Raw genomic sequence first — 19,826 nt, 5'->3', positions numbered from 1 at the left:
ATTGAAAATACATATTTACTATATACCTGATTCTTACAGGCAACCTTCAGGATATACATATCCACAAAGGAACATACACTTTATTGAAAAGCATGTGTTTTATGGCTGCCACCAGCATTATCTAACACTTCAGTACATACCACACTCCATTAAAAAAATATTTATGTATTTTAGTTTATATTTCTCTTCACAGTCTTATACAGACTTCATCCACCACAGAAACATAACCAACCATGGCATGAAATGAAGCAACTGTTTAACAGCTTTTGGCAGATATACAGAAAGGTTTAATGAGAAGACTGGCCCAGGTAGCCAAAGCTAAGATGAATTAAATAGTGAGAATACTATTACCCAAGCTGCAAATTTGACCAGGATATTGAATTAACCTGTTATCCAAACTGCCATGATTCTTTTAGCCTGGTTTAATAAATAAAAAAGCAACCAAACCCTATGTCAATGTCTAAACCATCCATCTCCCATTCATTTTCCCTACCTCCTTCAATAGCTTTTGAGTTTCTTGGCCAATTTCGACGTAATTCAACAAACAAGCAGATGCTTCAAATACTACATACCTGCAAACTGTCTGAAAATGAGATAACAGAGAAAATAAGAACCCCCATTTATGTCTTTACCGAGGGATTGCAATGGGCATGAAGACCTTATAAAATATCAGAAAACTGATGTGAGAAAAAGACCTTGTAAATGTCTCTGTTACAAAAAACCTTCAGTCGCTGCTTGTTAAACATGTAAGACAATCAACTCTGAGAAATAAGTCCACAGGAAATCCAGCTTACTTAATTCCAAGTCATGAAAATAATTAAAAACAGTAAGAGGTTAGGACCTGGGATTTGTATTTCATGTAGAAGGCATTACTTTCCACAGGAAGGAAAAAAATCTCATGAGGCTATTCAAGCAAGAAGATCTTTGTACACATAACTTTATCTGCTTTATGATTATGAATAAAACTCAAAATATAACATGCTTTAAACCACTGAGTTTTCAACCAGGAAAGAGCTGCATGCTGTTAGCAAAAGTATGAAGGTTTGGAAAAGAGATTTTAAGTGGTTCCCTCTAATGCTGGGCTTAATTTAGACTCTTTTATTTTTAATTTAACCCCATGCACTTGTTGCTATCCTTTGGTGGTATTCTAGGAGCATTTTTTCTTCATTACATAGTAGAAGGGAGGGGTGTATCTAACAGAACATTTGTTTAGAAGATAAACAGAAATCCATCTCAGCCAAAGTGGCATCATTTGTGACTATCACAAACAAAACTTCCAAAATCTTAACTCATGGCAAAGTTCCAGAACTTTATGGTACCAAGTTCCTATAGTTCACTGAAATGGACCACTCACTTGGAAGTGGTTGTGCAGACCAAAATTAATCTCCCCAAACACAGACAAGATCAGCCACACTTACATAGTCACCCTCCTAGAAAATGGAGATAAGACAGACACTTCTAGGACATGAGTCACGTCCTCCTCAAGTAAGAGGAGATTTTAGACAGATTCAGTAAAAACACCCATACCTCAGTAAAAGAAGCCTAGCTGACTGGTGTTGATGCACTAAAATCACATTCCTACACTTGGGCAATATCCTGTTTTAGGAACTTCTGTGCTCAATCAGATTCGGGATTAAGTACGCAGTGCAAGCAACTGTTGATGGCAAGACACCAAGTATTATCCAATAAATCATTTGATAATGAGTCAGTAATCCACTGATAACTAGTTGGTAATTTTCTTTCAGTAAGAGAAATTATCCACAAGAAAATGTATTTGACTTCAAAGAGATTACAAACTTGCAAAACAAGTTCTGTACACAGATAATTACATGCCCTATATTAATTTAAGTATGTTTCACAGAAGTTAGAAATAATTTTGGTAACAATTTCTCAGGTGGGAGGTTTTTATCACACAATCGAGCAAAGAAGTGTTCAGCAGAACCATGGATCCATTCTTGACAAAATTTAACTTTTGGTATGTGATAAATAAACTGAGAGAAATCTACAGCTACAAGCGTCAGAGGTTTACTACTGCAAATCAGATATTTATGTAAGTACAGTAACATGATACTGTAAAAGATTTAGAAGTTACTAAACTCAAAATTTCTAATTAAGCTTCTTAGTATTACAGAAGTGCAGGTTTAAAGTATGTAACTTTTAATTGCAAAAACAAGTATAAATAAACTATCTGAATCAAAAATAATAACTGTAGCTAAAAATTAACACATAATTTAGGCCCTAAAATAAATCACATAAGCATCAAAATGATCCTTAAATAAGGACAAAATCAGTCTGAAATGTTGCACAGAAACTTAGAAAGGGGAGAAGCTCACTACAACCATGTAACAAGTAAAGAACCAACAAAAACCCTCCTTTTTTAACATTCTAATGTTTTAATACAGATATACAAATAATTTTTAAAAAATGTTACTTACCTTGGAGATTTGAAACAATGTGGACTTGTGAAAAAACTACAACCGGTCTCTTTCCAAGAGAGAATTGTCTAACTTTTCCACTACTTTCAGATGTGGAGTGGAAGATATTTTAGGTCTGGCCAAATATCACTGGAAGAAAATTCGTTCACATGTTTGGCTACGTTTTGCATTCCATCCTGTTGCTCTGGCACACAGACACAGCTAATTATAATCTGTGACATAAGCGGTTAATTCTCCTGCTGAAACAGTTGTGTACTGACTCCAGAAATGAACTTATGGTAAGACATAACCAACCTATAATGTACAGTGAAATCTCTCAACCTGTAACGTAATGCCAACTTTATTAAAATCTGAGAATGTGAGCACTCCATAGAACCTGCACGTAAAAACCATTATCAGAGCCGGCTGCTAGCAGCACTAAATGCAAAATTAGAAACAAAAAAGACTTCTGCTTTCTTTTATGAAACTGTATGTAACATCCCAACTGAATTTTAAGAGTTCATTTTCCGAAAACTTTTCATTTTAAGGTTGACATTATTCTAGCTATAATATATACTGTCTGGCATATAAAAAGTCTCTTTAAAAAAGGAAATACAGGTATTGTAATATAGCTATAATCGCACATATAAATTTTATACAAGAACCATACTAACAATTACCAATCTTTTCAAGAAGCTAAGCCTATCTTGGTATCTAAAACACAGATGCATATATATGCATAGACACACACATAAATACTAGGAGCTATATAAAAAAAAGTTGCTTATATTACATGTTTTCAGATTTCAGACATTATAGGAGTTACAAGTCCTTTTTTTCTTTTTTTTTTCTTTTTTTTTTTTTTTTTCCCAGTATCATTAAAGCTTTGAGCTCTTAAATGCAGAAAAAGAATTCCAGTCTGGCACTGCTTACATTACACTACGTACACAAACACTGACCAGCAGACTTCTTGTCCAACCTCAGATATGTTAGAATCTGTGCCAGTAGCTTTCCACAATTTAAAAAGCATTAAAATATACATATGTAAGATTTACAGAATAAAAGGTTTGTGCTATGAGAAGCATTGCAATCCTCACCCACGTTCGGACAGTCTCACTTCTCAAAGCACTACGTTTTCTTTTTCTCAGCCTTGTGCTCACACTGTCAACATGCTTTAGAAGACAAAGCTCCTATCACACATTTAACAGCTGCAGATCATAAATTTAGGACTGACACAAATCCAGCTGATCACAGGCTTACAAGAAACTTTTTTTCCCTTCATGAGTTCTGTGGCCATAAATCCTTTATCAGACTCTGTGTACATATACAAATGGTGTTCTTTTCTCTGCAAAGAAATTAATTCATTGGTATCTGCCAAAAATGACAAATATTTCCAATAAAAATATTTATCAATATTTTTAAAACAGATTTTGTATTTAATCTCAGTTATGAAAGAAAGTGTGAGGAAGGCATTTGTATGTTGTGTTAATGCCAAAGATTTTCTTTAATTGAAATTCCTTTTAAGTAGTAGAGGAAGAAACCTATAAATGATGCAAGAGTTTTGAAAGGTTCATTATTTAGGTAATTGGGTATTCATGTCTAGGGATTTTCTGCAAAATCTTTTGCCCATTCTTGGAGAAAAACAGAGGATCAGATAAAAGTGAGTACATGACCATCAAAACCCCAATGCTTTTAACTGCATTTATAGCATGTTTTCTTTTGACATATTTGTAATTATTTGATTTCTAAACATATAAAAAAGATTGACTAACATAGTGTCTAGCTATTGAAAGATTAGATCCTATTGCCCAGTAGCTCTCTTTATGACAGAACTTTGTGCTATTTTCCATATGCGATTTCTCTTCATTAGTCTATATGTCTCCCTTGTCCTGCTCTTCCACATAACTAATTTCTGCAAAGTTAAAACTTGAAAAAATGAAAAGAACAAATAAATACCTCAGTTAGTAACTTCTGAAGTTCTCATGAAGTAGGACTGAAGCAAGAGCAACTGTCAGTGAGTTCTGTACCATCTGAAGGCAGCTGTCCTCCTATTTAAATGCACAAAAGGGAAAGAGAAAGCAAAATTTTGCTTGAGTATAGAGAAAAAAGAAGATATATTCATGAGCTGCCCTCCTCACTAGTTCAACTGACAACATGTTACAAGTGATAGGGCAAAATTCACTCAGCTTACAATGTGACACAAACAAATGAAACGCTGCACACCCAAGAGCTGTTTGGACTGCAAATGTTCATGACAGTAGAGTAAATGCAAAATAAACATTATTCAAAAATATATGTGCAAAATAATAAAAACTATTTTTGTTGCAATTATAAGATTGGAATCCATTAGTATAATGAACAACAAATTCAGTTCTGGGGTTACATTGCATCTGTACATATGCAAACCTTTCTCCTCCTCCCCCCTATTTTTCTGCACAGCTCAAGAATGCTGATATCCCATTCCTCACCCCAAAACTGAAAACTTCCTTTTCAATTGGATTTTGAAAGTCAGTGGCTGATGACTTAGTCCTGGAAACGTAACTAACACATTTATCTTCCACATTGTCAGAGTCCACCCATACCAGCACCTGACTAACTAGAAGCACTTGCAAACTCATCTCAGGAAAACAACCATACAGAAATGATGGTCTCAATATTCTGCTACTTTAACTGATTCTACGTTTTTTCCCTCTTTTGTTTTTTTGGGGGTTTTTTGGTTTTTTTTTAACAAATGTTTGATGTATGCCTGTAAGATTTCAAGAACATCTGCTTATTTCTCAAAGTACAAAACAACACAGTGGTGGAGAAGACACTATCAGGTATCAGTTTAAGTAATTCATCCAACTAGAAAGGACATAGAAGACATTTGGTCCTGTCAGGTATTTTTCAAGTCTGTGAGATGTTTAAAGACTGTGATAAGCAGTGGAAAGCAAAGGGTATTTAAGTGGTGATAAGGATTTGGTAAACAAAGGGTATTCAGGAAACAAGACTATTCTAGCCTGTATAGGAAATGGAATTTATCTGAAATACTGTGATTATGTGGAAAACACTAAAAATAACTAAAATTAGGTTGTACAGATGTGTAACTCCTGATGATAGCAGAGATCTTTTTCAATCTAAAAGATTCTATGAAACAGGAGTTTTGAGATATGAAATATTAAAAGATACTTTGGGAAAGTATCTTTTCAGAAAGGTCAAGTAGTATAGCAAAAGAAAATTTAAAGATAAAATGGCAGAAACCTTGGGGAAAAAAGTATGAATGTAAAACCAAAAATTAACCAAATTCTAAAACAACTGAAGTGGGGGATAACTGTAATAATGGCCAGAAAATATTAAAAAGTAATTACTTTCCAGAAATCTCTGGACTACCAACAACAGAGGAGAAATGCCCAAGTATTCTCTATTCCTGTTCTTGGGCATTTTAGTTACTGATGAGCTTGAATACTGATGCCACAGAAAAAGCACTTTTTCAAAAATGATGTTTTCCTGTTCTCCTGACTTCCCACTATGTTAGAGACTCCACTGTAATACCAAGCAAGAAGTGTTGGAAATAATTTTTCTAGTGTTTCCCTCCAAAGCATTTTGAATTGGCTATGTTTAATGTGCTTTTTAAATTTTTAAGGGATAAGGCAGCTGTTCATTTACTGATAGATTGAGACCTTGCCTCCTCCTAAGGACAGGGCTATGGTGAATGTTTAAAATGAGATGCAATCTTCTAAACCTGAGCAAAAGAGTGAGCTAAAGGACCCTTATATTTTTCCCATATAAACAAAGAGAAACACTTGGAAGTTATTCTTACATCAATTAGATCTACAAAAATGCAATTGTTTTAAGGAATTCCAAAGTGGAAAATACTCCAAAAGGAACCTCTTAGAATATAAATACACAAGTCAAAAATATAAGGCTTTAAGGGAGATCGGCTTAGACTATTCCATTACATGATATCTATAAGAAGGCTCAACACAGCTTTGAAACATGGAATATCTATGTTTCATTAGAGAATGAACAACAATAAACTAAAAGAGAAAAATCTGAAAAGTAGTATGCAAGACAATACAAAAATTAAAGAACCTGAAAATATCCAAAACTGCCTCATGTGTCAGTGCACGGCAGGTCTGGTTTCTAGGAAGTTTTTTTTCATCGGTGAGCACAAACAGCTGGCTGTGGGTCTATTGCCTGATCACCCCAGCAGTGCTTCAATCGCTGCTTCAGCTATTAGGTTTCTGTTCCTTGCTGCCACACAGCTTTTCTCTATCCCATTCTTTTATGCGTTCTGCCACCTTTCCTCCCCAGTACACTCAGTGGGTCCAGAAGAAGAATCTTTTTTGGTTATTGTTCACCAGCTCTAGTCCATTTCTTTTCAAATTCACATAGACACAAAATTAATTTATACATAACTCTTTCAAACTGTCACAGAGGGCTAGATAATGTTTTTTTTGGGGAAGGATGTGTTAAGTGGTATCTTCTACTTGGATTGCATCTTCACACACTCAGATTAAAAAAGATTTCATTTCTGTGAGTATAATTCTGCATGAACCTTTAAAGAGCTTACTTAGTGAAGCAACAAGTTCATGTGTACTCTGTGCTCACCACTGTACTATGTGCAAAGATGAGCCTGACAGCTGCCCTGGAATATAGGTAAGTAGGGATAAATTTATCTTTTAAGAGCAAACAAGAAAGCACACATTTGTAGACCCTTCCAAAGAGCCAGCTGAAGATATTAATTTGGAGTCTACAGCTTATGCAGACTGGAGGACACAATGGAGCGACCTTGCTGTAGCACTACCTTAAAAGCAGAAAAAGTTGCCTAAGTATCAAGGAGGAAAATCCCCACCCAACACTAAATGTCCAAGCAGATTTGTAGTGATTTTGTCCTGGTGAGTTTTTGGTATAATTCAAGTATTCTCCTAAGCATGAAGTGCAAATACTGTTAGCTTGAGGAAGTTAATTGTTAGCTTTTTCTCAGGAAGGAAACCAGAAATGTTTTTTCTTTGGTATACTTACCAAAGCATACAGAAACATATACTTTGGTTCATATGAAACTCACAAATAATCTGCACAGGAGGGTGGAGCAAAGCACTTTTTAATAGGTGTGCTATTTTGTGCACTGGGCTTTTTATTTTAGGGTATGATTCATTGTGCACCTACTCACAGCACCATCAGCAAGCACTCTGTGACAGACAGAATAGTGTATTTACAATTCTGTTCCATACAGTATGTCAAATCACTTCTACAACAGATGTCAACAGCACTGACAAGCAACAGAGAACCCCATTTCATGTTCTCTGGTCACAACATTTCCTCTTACATCACCTGGTCTTTACTAAAAACAAAACCAAAACCCCAAATGCTCTAAAAGTCCAGAGCAGGATGGTCTAGTCTGCCTTGGGATATCTGAATTCTGAGGCATTCAAGTGAAGCACATGGCTGTCACTCAGTACAGCTGGCTGGATGAAACAGAAAATGGAATGAGTGTCCCTCCATGGTAGATCAAGTTTGTTAGGTCTTTCAAGCCCTGCCTCTGTATCCATATTCTCATATCACATAGTGGCTTGTACAGATACAAACTCTAAAGAATAGAATGACATTAACACTCTCTTTTGCTTTCTTCCTATTTCTTTTATCTGTAATTTTTCTTGCTTCCTTCCCTACTCACTGACAGAGCAGAAGTACTGGTAATCAAGAGATATAAAAGTCTGCCATTTTATAATTAAATGTTATATTTCAGTAACATAGCACATTTTTAACTCTGAGAAAGCAAGCTTTTATCTAATTTGCATTTGAAACAAAAGCATATAAAGGACATAAAACTTCGTTTAAATACAGTTATTCAGTGTCTACTTATTAGAATAGTATTCTCATTCAGTACTGCTATGCATCTTCCCAGAAAGAAAAAAAAAAGAAAGTTAAGGCACACAAGAAAAATTACTCCAGTTTCAAAAGATTTAGAAGAAGAGAAGTGAAACCATGGAAATTACAGTGCTCTGGCCAGAACCCTATAATAGGAATCATTGTCCCAGAACTCGTGCCCTGACAGACTCAATGCTCAGAATTTAGTGGATTCTAATTTTATATCTGGAGCAATTGATTATTAAATTATGGAAGGAATCTGCATTAGTTTACTTTTCTTAAAACTTCAGTCTTCAATAAAAGTGATAAAAAGATTGAAATCTATTTAATACTGTAAAAATACAGTATCAAAACAGCACTTCTGCCTTGTTAAACAAGAGGGAAAAGTTATTTTAGGATGGTCATACTACAGACCAGTGTGTATGCTCACATAAAGAGAATAAGTAAGACTGGCTGTTTAGTATAAATAAATGAACACATTCTTAACAATTTGTTACAAGACCTGAAGAGAACATCTTTAAATTCTTCTGTTGCACAAGTTCAGCTCACAAAATATCAAAAGTACTTGCAAAAAAAAAAAAAAACAAACCAAGAATTAATGTCTTGCAGTCAATGTAGGAAAAGCTTTTATCCAATACTGATTATCTCCTGTGGTTTTTATTTGGTAGCCAAGAAAAAGCAATGTTCCCAAAGCATTCTACTTTTCCTTTAAAACTATGCTATAAAATGCTGAATGATTAATGATTTTTCCTTTACAAGTTCCCATTGTAAAGCTGTTCTGAAGTAGATTACTATTAATTTTGCAATCAAAATCATGCTACACCCTATGACTCACTATAAGAATGCCAAGGAAAAAAAGCCCTAGCCTTCTAAAATGCCAAAAATGGGGTGGAGGGTGAGAAAAGGCACAATAAAAAGCATTTTTTGTGCTACAGAGTAAAACATCCTAACCCCAGATATATTAGGGCTATTATTCTGGAAACTAGAAGTTATTCTATTAATCTGAAAACTAGAATTATACAGTATTTTATAGCATTTCCATTTTTGATTGCAAAACTGAGTCTCTCACTTCTAAATTCCCAAGAAATAGTTAACACCTGCACTGTGGAGATACAGAGTCAACCCAGCAAAACAGTTCACACCTTGAAGGCCTGGGCAATCTTTGGTTAACAAAACACAGTTACACATTGGGTTTGCATTGACAGGTTTTGATAGCATGGGGGGCTACAGGGGTGGCTTCTATGAGAAGCTTCCAGAAGCTCCTCCCATGCCCGACAGAGCCAATGCCAGCTGGCTCCAAAACAGATGTGCTGCTGGCCAAGGCTGGGCCAATCAGGAATGACAGTAATGCCTCTGGCACAACATATTTAAGAAGGAAAACCCAATTATTGGGCAGATGTAACTGCGGCCAAGGAGTAGCGTAGTGAGAATATGGGAGAGGAACAGCCCTGCAGACACCAGGGCAGAAGGAGGGGCAGGAGGGGCTCCAGGCATTGAGCTGAGATTCCCCTGCAGCCCTTGGTGCAGAGTGCTGAGATTCCCCTGCAGCCCATGGAGATCCCCAGGGATGCAGAGATCCACCTGGAGCCCATGGAGGAGCCCATGCTGGAGCAGGTGATGCCTGAGAGGAGGCTGTGTGACCCCATGGGAAGCCCATGTTGGAGCAGGCTCCTGGCAGGGAGCTGCAGGCCCATGTAGAGAGGCGTCCATGCTGGAGCAGGCTTCCTGGTAGGACTTGTGACCCTGTGGGAGACTAGTGTTGGAGCAGGCTGGACTGGAAGGACTGCACCCCGTGGAAGAGTGACCCACACTGCCACAGTCTGTGAAGAACCGTTGCCCTTGGGATGGACTCCTGTTGGAGAAGTTCACGGAGAACTGTCATCTGTGGTGGGAAGGACCCCACGCTGGAGCAAGGGAGACTCTTCTCCCTGAGCAGTGGCAGGAACAACATGTGATGAAATAACTGAAACCTCCATTCCCTATCTCCCTGTACTGCTAGGAAGGAGGAGATAGAGATGAGAAGGAGGGAGAGAGGTAGGAGAAGGTGTTTTTAAAATTTGTTTTTACTTCTCATTATCCTGCTCTGATTTTATTAGTAATTACTTCAGTAATATCCCCAAATCAAATCTGTTTTCCCCATGACAGTATTTGATGAGTGATCTTTCCCGGTCCCTATCTCAAGCCATGAAACCTTCATTATATTTTCTCCCCCCCATCCAGCTGGGAAGAGAAGAGTTAGAGGAGCTTTGTTGGGCACAGGGCATCCAGCCAGAGTGAACCCATTACAAATTATAAAGTAAAACTTAATTGATGATTTCCCAAGATCACTCCATAAAGAATCTGTACTGAACCATATTTAAGAATGCAAGACCAAAGTACTTAATTCAGAGTCACTTTTCTGGATCAAGATAATTGTCTTCACCAGGCAGACAAAGGAAGCTCAGCACTTAGCTCCGGAGTTTTTACCTCTTCTAATGTTTCTGATAAGACAAAAAGAAAGCCTATGCAAAAGAAGCAGAAAATGGACAAGCAATTCTTCTTATCAACCACCATAGCAAAATAACAATTTCTGCTCCTGCTTTCTGTGGAAAAAAAAAATTGAACAGCCCTTAAAGAGCAACAGGAGAAGGGAAGACAAAATAATTTTTAAGACTCTGGTTTGACATTCTGAAGTTGTATTGAAGCAGAGCCTTACTACCAAAGGTTAAGTTGCAGCTCTTGATCCATAAGATCTTTTTTGAGCTACCATTCATAAGAAAGACTGTAAAAATAACAATAATAATGTTGTTAGTATACCCCAACTATCTGTTTGCCCTACTGAGATTTCAGCTTTGCCAAAATGCAAGCAGAAAAATTAGGCACATGAGAAGTGAATTTAATTAGGAACTTGCCATCTGGCATAAGCAAGCAAATGTTAAGTGGCGCCCTTTTAATATGAAGAAACTATAATCAACCAGGGAACAGACTATAAGCTATTTCCTGTTTGATTGAAATGCTTAAATTAACTATGGGAATAGTGTAATTATCTAGTATTTTGAAGGGTTATCCTCGAGGCTGAGCTGTAGGCAACCACAGCAAGGAGAGTAACCATAGTGGAAGTGTTGACTTAAAATTGACAGATTTAAACTGATAAATTTTGACAGTCTTTAAGAATATGACATCCCAACTTATTGAGCAGAGTTTCAATATACTTGCAAAATAAAGTGTTGCATCAGTTTAAATAAGAAATATCGTAGTGCTATCTGGAGTAATGTTTATTACAAAATGGCATTCCATTCTAACAGGCTATTTTGAAAAATAATAAATAATAAAGAACAAACTAGTATGGAAATAGACAATAAAATGAAGTAGGCTCTACTCGGCTGCTCTAGTTGTGCAAAATAGGAGACAATTTGTTTGATTTTAGTAAGAAACATTATTACCGAATGCCCAAGTTTCTCTCTCCTCTAGTGAACCTGTGATTCACAAGTTTCACAATTACTAGTCAATGTAATTGACTAGTAGAGAATACATTCATTTTAACCATAATCAGAATGGATGGTTAAAAGTCTTTTCCCCTGTTATTTGCTCAAAACATTTAATGTCACATCTTTACTTCTCACACTTCACTGGCTTTGCATCAGCTGAAGTGACAACAGCTGCATCCTAGTTGGTATGATCATCTCATTTGCTGTCTGGATAACCACACAAACAGGCGGCTTCATTTTCAGCTGTGCAGTCAAATACCCAATCCATCCACTGTTAGAAAATGGTTGCATGGCTAAACACAAAGCCAAGGCACAGATCAGCCCTCCACCAGAAAACAACTTCTAGAAATTCCCTGTCCATTTTCTAAGATAATGCGTCTGGCCATCTCCAACCTACTGTGATGACTGACAACTCCCCTTAAGGGTGGGCTGTCACACCTACTGTTATGGTGTATTAATCCAGCAGATAAGCACTAAGACCAGTCTGAAAGTGCATTGTTCTAGTCAGCTCTTCTACAAAACTGAATGGACCCCATTATGCACAGTATAACTAGCTGCATACCCAGTCTAACTATGTCTTAGAACCATCTCTACTTTTTCTAGCACTTTCTAAGAAAGTAACCTTGATATTTCTTAGAATATTGATAGGAAGAGATCTTAGAGGATAACCAGCAACATATAAGTAGTCAGTGCGAAGCCTTTCAGATTTTCAGAATGTGCACATATATTTGGGCTCTTTCTCTTTAATTGCCATTGTTAGACTTTACAGTTAACTGATTTTACTTGCCTCATAGGAATCTTAGAATCTGATGCTGGGCTTGGCAAAACCATCAATACCAGAGCACTTCATTTTTATATTCTCATGGAAGTTCTAGTAGACACTTGATGTACTTCTCTTTCCTCATTAACTTGGCTTGACGTGCTTAGATTTTAAGCTTGTCCTCAAGTCAAGGGCATCCTGCTTTACTATCAATACCAAGCAGTTCTTATTTCTTATATAATTTACTGCTCCTTGTCTGTCTTCTATATAATATTCCCAAAAGAATAAAAAAATTAATGAAGATGCATTTTAAAAACAGATATATAGCCTAATACATTGACAGGTGCATGTGAAAATACTTTCAAGTATCTCTCAAAGTTTCCCCACAATTCTCTACTGCTTGCCACAGGACTGAGCAAATGGAAAGGATAGCAGTTTTGTTTGCTACTGAAATAGTTTGGGGAAAAAAGGTCTGGTCAACTATATTCAGATTTTCTCCTGAGAATGGCACAAGAAGAGCAGCAATATTTTTGGATATTTGTGTTCTCCTTGCATTTTTAAGACTGAATCAAGGAGGGATTGGCACTCTGACACCTGAGGCTAGAAGAGAAGTTGCCTCCAGCCATACTGATTTTCATGACAGCTTTCCTGGGCATGTTGTTAGCTGAAGACTGGAAAGCCAGGGAAGACAAACACTGAGTGTTGCATTTGCGTTATTTAGCATCCAACAGCACACAAGAATAATCTTCCTGCAGTGATATGGATACCCAAGTGACTGAGAAAAAGTGAAGACAATGACTCACATTCAGGTTACATATTCAGGAACTGGAAGGAGTTGAATGAAAATGTGTTTGCACTGTTGCTAGGAAAGTTGCTTAATCCTTGGAGCAGATCGTAACAATGCTTCATGTAAAGGCCACGCATTGAGAGACCAGGATGAGCAGCTGGTAAAGTACTACAGGAAAGTTTGACCTTACTCTGAGAGAAACTAATGGGGGGAATCCCACAGAAGACAGAACCTGAACAAAGACGGAGCACTTTGAGGGTGCTGGTTTAGTACCAAATCTGCAACAGAAAGATACCACCTCTTGATGCTTAATGTGCAAGTTACAGGTTAAGAGAAACAGCCTTTAAGACGTGAAAGACTACCTCTGTGAGCAAAAAAACTGTACACGCTGAACATTCTTCAGCAGCAGCTTCCACAAGATGACACAGGAAATTAGTGTACCCTTTGAATCACACAATGTAACCTCTACAGAAGGAGGTCAAAAGACAAAGAGTTTCTTCTACATTAAATTGCATCTCTTTGCTCAAGTAGCATTTTATATCCTCATATATTGCAAGGATCTTGTCTTCACTGCAAGCAAAGTCTTCACTTGTCTTTCACTGCAAAAGAATAGATTGGCTTTGTTTTATACCATTATTTCTACATGCAGCATATTCTTATGGTAAGTCTATACCTTAGGTAGCTTGCTTTTTTTTCAAGCAATCAACATTTCAAACAATGATTTGTACATGGTCTATACACTGTCAAATAGCTCCACTTAAAATCTTTTTCTTATAGCAGTAGAGATAATCAGATAATTTGCATTTGTTAACAGTGGTATGATTAAAAAATGGAGAAAATATATCAACCTATTTTATATTTATATGAGTGCTATACACTCATTTATTATTTAAAAAAACCAACATAAATAACAGAAAATATCTTGGGCTATATAAAATTTTAAATGGCACATTCAGAAACTGCAGAATTAAATATGACAAGAAAAGAGATTCATAGTCCAACTTCTGTGCTTAGTAAACAGTAAAATTTACATGCTTACTTATACTCCTCTGTGAAAAATATAACTACCTTAAAATACTTTTTTTCAAATTTTTTACTGGAAATGCCACATAAAATCAACAACTTGTTCTGTGTAAGCCCAGGGAACAGATCCAGCGGAGGGCAAAGGCCCTGATTAGCAAGATGAGGTAAAAAATAGCAAGACAAACAGATGGACACATGGTAACTAATAGTGTGTCAAGCTCTTGTGAACTAAAGCGACCTTATACTTATTTTGCATTCCCAAAAGGTAACTAAGGATAAATGAGCTTTGGGGTTTTATTATTTTTTGTCCTATTGAAAGAGTAATTATAATTAGATATGCAGAGAAGCTTCTGTGTCACTTTCTCAGAATCATCAACAATTTTAAACTTTGAGATACATATTTAATGTGCTTGGTGCAGAAAGAGCAGTACTGATAACTGGCTATCTCTGAAGGATGCTTCCCAATTTCCTGTAGATTGCAGTGCAGCATCTGTAAAAATGTCAAGCACTAACAACTCTCACTCTTCATTCCTAAGCCAATCCCATGCAATTCATTACAGTTCTTGGTTTCACCTGCTTTAGGAAGGAACCATAAATAGCATCCTTGTGAGAGAACATACAATTCCACAAATTAACACTTTCCTGAGTATGGATAGTGTAACTTTTTTGGGGAGTTGAGTCCACTTCAGCTAGACCCAGTGATGTGCCTTAGGAGGTATCTGTAACTTTTATTAAAGATGGATGCTTTTGTCATCTTGCTTTTGTCATCTTTTTAGGCACTGTGAAACAAAGATTCAATCTTAAGAGGAAAGTCAGAATTTAAGGAACAATGCCTGCAGTCATTAGAAAATCCTGACTTCTACAGAACTGTTGAGATACTTCTTATCAAGAATAGTAATGAAAATGTAAAGTATAATTTTGAGAATGAAATTAACAAATGTCTGCCTGGTGCATTTATGTTAATCTGGGCTAATGATCAGGAATAATAGCCTTTTTTTGAATAAACTACATTAAAATCTCACCTAATAAAGTAAATCGTTAAAAGGAGGCTATTGATTTTATAAAGAGGGATGTTTATGGAGGCACTGAAAATGTACACTAGAATAATCTCCAAAAGAAAGCTTTACAAATGAGATGCTTTGAAATATTTTCACAAACTAAAATTTTTTGTAAATTACTCAAACTGTAACAATGCAGAGAATTCAGCAGCTATAGAACATTTGCTGCATTTCCCACTTTCTCTATTAGCAATATGAAATCAAGGTGAAAGCAGGAAAGGATTTTATGGCTGTGAGACAATCATGGAATCTCACACCAACAGACTTAAAGAGGGCCCAAAGAGAGAAAACGGTGAATGTGCGTGGACAAAGAAACTGCAGCCAGCCTATAAAGCAGAAAAAGGTATCTACAGACAAGCTTACGGGGGAAAAAATGGCATCCTGGTGTACCACATCAATCTCCCTGCCAGTTCTCTTACTGACTTAATAGCCACTCAGCATGGGGCTGGGATCTAAGTCCCAGTACAAGAACAATTAAAGAAACAACAGGACCATACATAGTTACAATATAACATTAATTTTTTACCAACAGGAAAACAAACAGTCCCTTTGGAAAGGTATTTAACTTCCTAGAAAAGCTTTTTTTAAAAAGTGAATTTATTGAAATTTCCCGAATTGTAAATAAGAAATTTTCTTCCACTGTCTATAAATACTTTACTTTCCATGTTAGAATTTGATTTTATGAATAGCTATTGAACTCCATTTGAGATAAAATTTTCTCATATCATATTTACTTTCCAGCTGCTTCAATTAATTTAGGAAAAAAAATGGAAAAGCTGTAGCATAAAACCAAAATATTCACTATCTACCCTGCACCTGTCACTAAAGTGGATGACTGTACAGCTTTTTACCACAGGACTTAATTCAAGCCACAAAAATAAACCCTCTTTTTATCAAGCTCCTGTCTGTGAAACTCTAATTCAGCATTACATAGGGGAATTCTCCTATCAGCATTCATAAACACCACACATAGCTAGGAAGAGAAACAAAGCCTCTGATGCTTTTGTTAATGCCATCCAACGTCTCCCACAGCTTCTCAACTGAAAGGGCTGTTATATCTCCAATCCCCTTTTTATCCTGATATTCTTGGTTATACTTGCATTTTGAACCTCCTTCTCATGAATGCAGCTTTCAAAACCAAGGGGGGAAATTATCCTGACCAGTAACAGTGCTCCTTCCTTAGATAATTCTCAAGTGCATTTTAACAAAGGGCAAATTTATCCTAATCACAAAAAAATGAAGTTTCCCCTTGCAGTGTCCGTGGGAGGAATGCTCTAATCCCTGCTCTACTAACATTGCACAAGACAGAAAATCCCCACTGCCATTTTTGTACCACTTCAATCAGTTCCTTGAGATGCAAGGAATACACAGAAAAACTTGCCTCTTCTACCCCACTTTCTTTGATGGGCTCACACAAGTTTTGTAACAACAGCTGATGGCACTACCCAACCTCCAATTAAACAGTGGTGAATTGAAAACACAACTGTAGACTTTGAAAATGGTGCTGAGCTTGGTAAGTGGATTTACAGTAAGATGGCTGTGGTGAGATGTTAAAGAACACAGGTACTGAGGTCACTAAGTACAATTTAAATCCTACAATGGGTTGGTTTGGGTTGGAAAGACCTTAAAGATCATCTAGATCCCACCATGGGCTGGTACCATATGCTGGTTCCAAACACATCACCATATATGTGAGGACAAATTGCTACACTGAAACAACAGAACTCACTTCCCACTTCAAGAATGAAGAGTAAGGGACACTTTCTACAAGGCTTACACATGCAAAAGTAAAGAAAGAACATCCTTTTTTTTTATCTTGAACATGTAATACAGAGCTAGCTTCAGAAGCTTAAGCCCAACAAAGAACACCAAGGGGTGACTCTCCCCAGACTAATAGTATTTTGATGCTTTCAGCAAGGAAAGCATCAAGGAAACATACTGAGAGATTTTCTGTCTTTCCAAAGGACAACCTGACAGTTGGAATAAATGACCAATGGAAGGTCCCATCTGACTGAAGTATTCTGTTCTAGTCAATTCTAACATACCTGGATTTGCCATTCTCCTGTCTCATCACTCAGAATCAGAAGGTTCTTCTGGAGCTTTTCAATTGATCCTATTTCTAACTTCTTTCCAAACATCACAGCTCCAAACCCCAACAACAGCCCTTCTGATATGTGCTATCATAGAGAAGATGTGCGATGTGCATTGTGCAAGATCTGTGTTAGGTGGACAAGTCTCAGCACAAACTGTTGCATATCTACAAAGACAATGTTTCTCCGCCGCAAAAATTCAGCATGCGTTTTTACTCCCTGCTTCCCAAGATCTAGCCATCTGTTTATCCTTCCATAACCCTACTACTTGTGCCACAGCTGCTTAGCTTCTTAAATTTCTGGTTAGGGAATATCTTGAAAGTTTCCTGAGGAAATCTGAGAAATCAACAAGAGAATTTTTACTGATGTTATTCTACATGTGCAGGGACACATGATGTCATACGGCTAGAATGAAATTTAATACTGGAATTGTTCAAAAGGCTGATGTAAAATTTGAAAGTAAAAATATCTAGCCACATCCCAAGTCAAAGTAATCCGCTTTACCTGGTTCTTTTCATAGCTGCTTTGCCTTCATGACACATATTTCAGAAGCTTAAAAATTCATCTAATTTTTTTAACTTCTCAGGATACAAGAACAACAAAATCAATGTCAAAAACCTGCATCTAAAGCTTTCAGATCCATCAAAGAACCAAAATTACAAGCGACAATGCTGAAGACTGACGGAATGGAAAGAAGCTTTTAGTTAGGATTCAATTTCCTGAAAATTAAAGTGCAACTATCAAAGGGGTAGCAGTATTAAAATGAAGGTTGAAAACTGTCAAATTTTGATAGAAAGATTACTTTTAAAGTGTTAGAAACTAGTCGGATATTTTTAAGTCAAATAAGAGCACATTAAGAGCTTAAATGTTCAGGTTTACATGGGTAGATGCACACTAAATTACAAAGAGAGAAGTTCTTAAGAAAAAGCAGCTTGCATCTTACAGAGAGGAAGAGCCTGTCATCACAAACAAAATTCCATAAATTAAAAAGCCATGTAATTAGAATTATAATGTAAAGAAACATTCTACTTAAGTCAGGTAGGGTTAATTTACTTACTTAATGAACTAGTGCAAGTAATTCTGAAATATGCTCTCGCAACCTATCCATAGGGATATAGGCACAATAAAAAAAAAAAGGGGGGGGGGGCGAGGGGCAGTGATTTTCATTGTATTCTCAATTCCTTCTAAACCCATACCTTCTATATGAAGAAATTCTTCAGGAGAGGTAAAGTCTAGTGAATACATGCATATAGAGGAGATATTTCCATTTCTTTCTTTTAGGCACCTACTAGATCCACAGCAACACAACTTTTTGATTTACTCAAGGTAAACTAAAAAAGCACAGACAGCTGTTAGACAGGCAGAAGACAGAAATTGGTTCTTTCTGTCTCTTTTCCTCCTTCACACGCAGAGTTTCAGAAAAAAAAAACCAACAAAAAACCCTAATGAAAACAAAACCCCTCTCCTCATAACCACCAAAATATGGCTCCTGCCATCAGTATCAGGAATATGGACCATCATTTACCACCAGCTGGTATGCAGGTTATCTTATTTACATGTGTGATCTGAGATGGAATGACTCCAGCCTAAATATCTACAAGGAAAACTGCAGCATTTTTCTTTCACTATGTCTGCTGCAAGATGTCAAGCCTGGGAAAGAGAGTCCAGCTACCAAAATGTTTTATATTATTGCCTCAACTGACTCCAATCACATTTCAGAGAATGGCTGGCCAGTCTCCAATGTCCATATGCTTGTCCATCTAATGGGAAGATACCTGGCCAATGACTTCAGACTAAATCACACTTTGACTTCCAGGGGATGGTAGGAAATTTACTGGGCCTAAGAAGGATTCTTTGACTGAACACCAGGTCCAGAGCAAGGAGGGAGAAAAGGACTGGGCATGACTTCCTTCCCAGTTTTCATAAGAACTTCCTAGAATACGAAACTACTGAAAACATGTTACAGTACTGAATTATTTCAGGGCAAAGTGTAAACAGATCAAATGCAATGACGCCTGTAGACAGCCCACATGCTAAGAACTTTGCCAGATTGAAAAGGTAAGGTAGATACATTCCTGGAAATCTGTCTAAAACTCATATACAAAGGCATGACAGCAGGCTCTGATAGATCTTGAAATACTCAAAGAAAGTAGGAGAATATTTTGGCAAAAATCACGAAAAGATGATGTTTCCCTTCCTTATATTCTTTCCGAGGCATTTATTGTGAGCTACTGTCAAAGACAGATTTTTGGGTAAGATGGAGCTGAGGTATTTCCAAAATTTATCATAAATACAGCACTGGAGATACCAGCACCTCAAACACCTCTCAAGTTCTTCTTTTTTATGTTAAGGGGAGCAAAGGCATAATTCATTTCTA

At 36.8% G+C, this 19,826-nt stretch overlaps 1 protein-coding gene across 2 annotated transcripts in view; it reads right to left on the bottom strand.

Moving 5' to 3' along the window:
• The window catches only part of SGCG (sarcoglycan gamma), a 102,809-nt gene that overhangs the window by 68,073 nt on the left and 14,910 nt on the right, over positions 1-19,826 (bottom strand). For both annotated transcript variants that reach the window (XM_054271735.1, XM_054271736.1), the window contains exon 2: positions 4,371-4,462. The gene's annotated coding sequence lies outside the window, so the exon portion shown is untranslated. The remainder of the gene's footprint in view (positions 1-4,370; positions 4,463-19,826) is intronic.

Source organism: Melozone crissalis, unplaced genomic scaffold (genome assembly GCF_028551555.1).
Source record: "Melozone crissalis strain CALT ecotype California unplaced genomic scaffold, PUWL_Pcris_2 ptg000013l_1, whole genome shotgun sequence".
NCBI lineage: Eukaryota > Metazoa > Chordata > Aves > Passeriformes > Passerellidae > Melozone > Melozone crissalis.
This window is presented reverse-complemented; position numbering and strand designations above follow the sequence as displayed.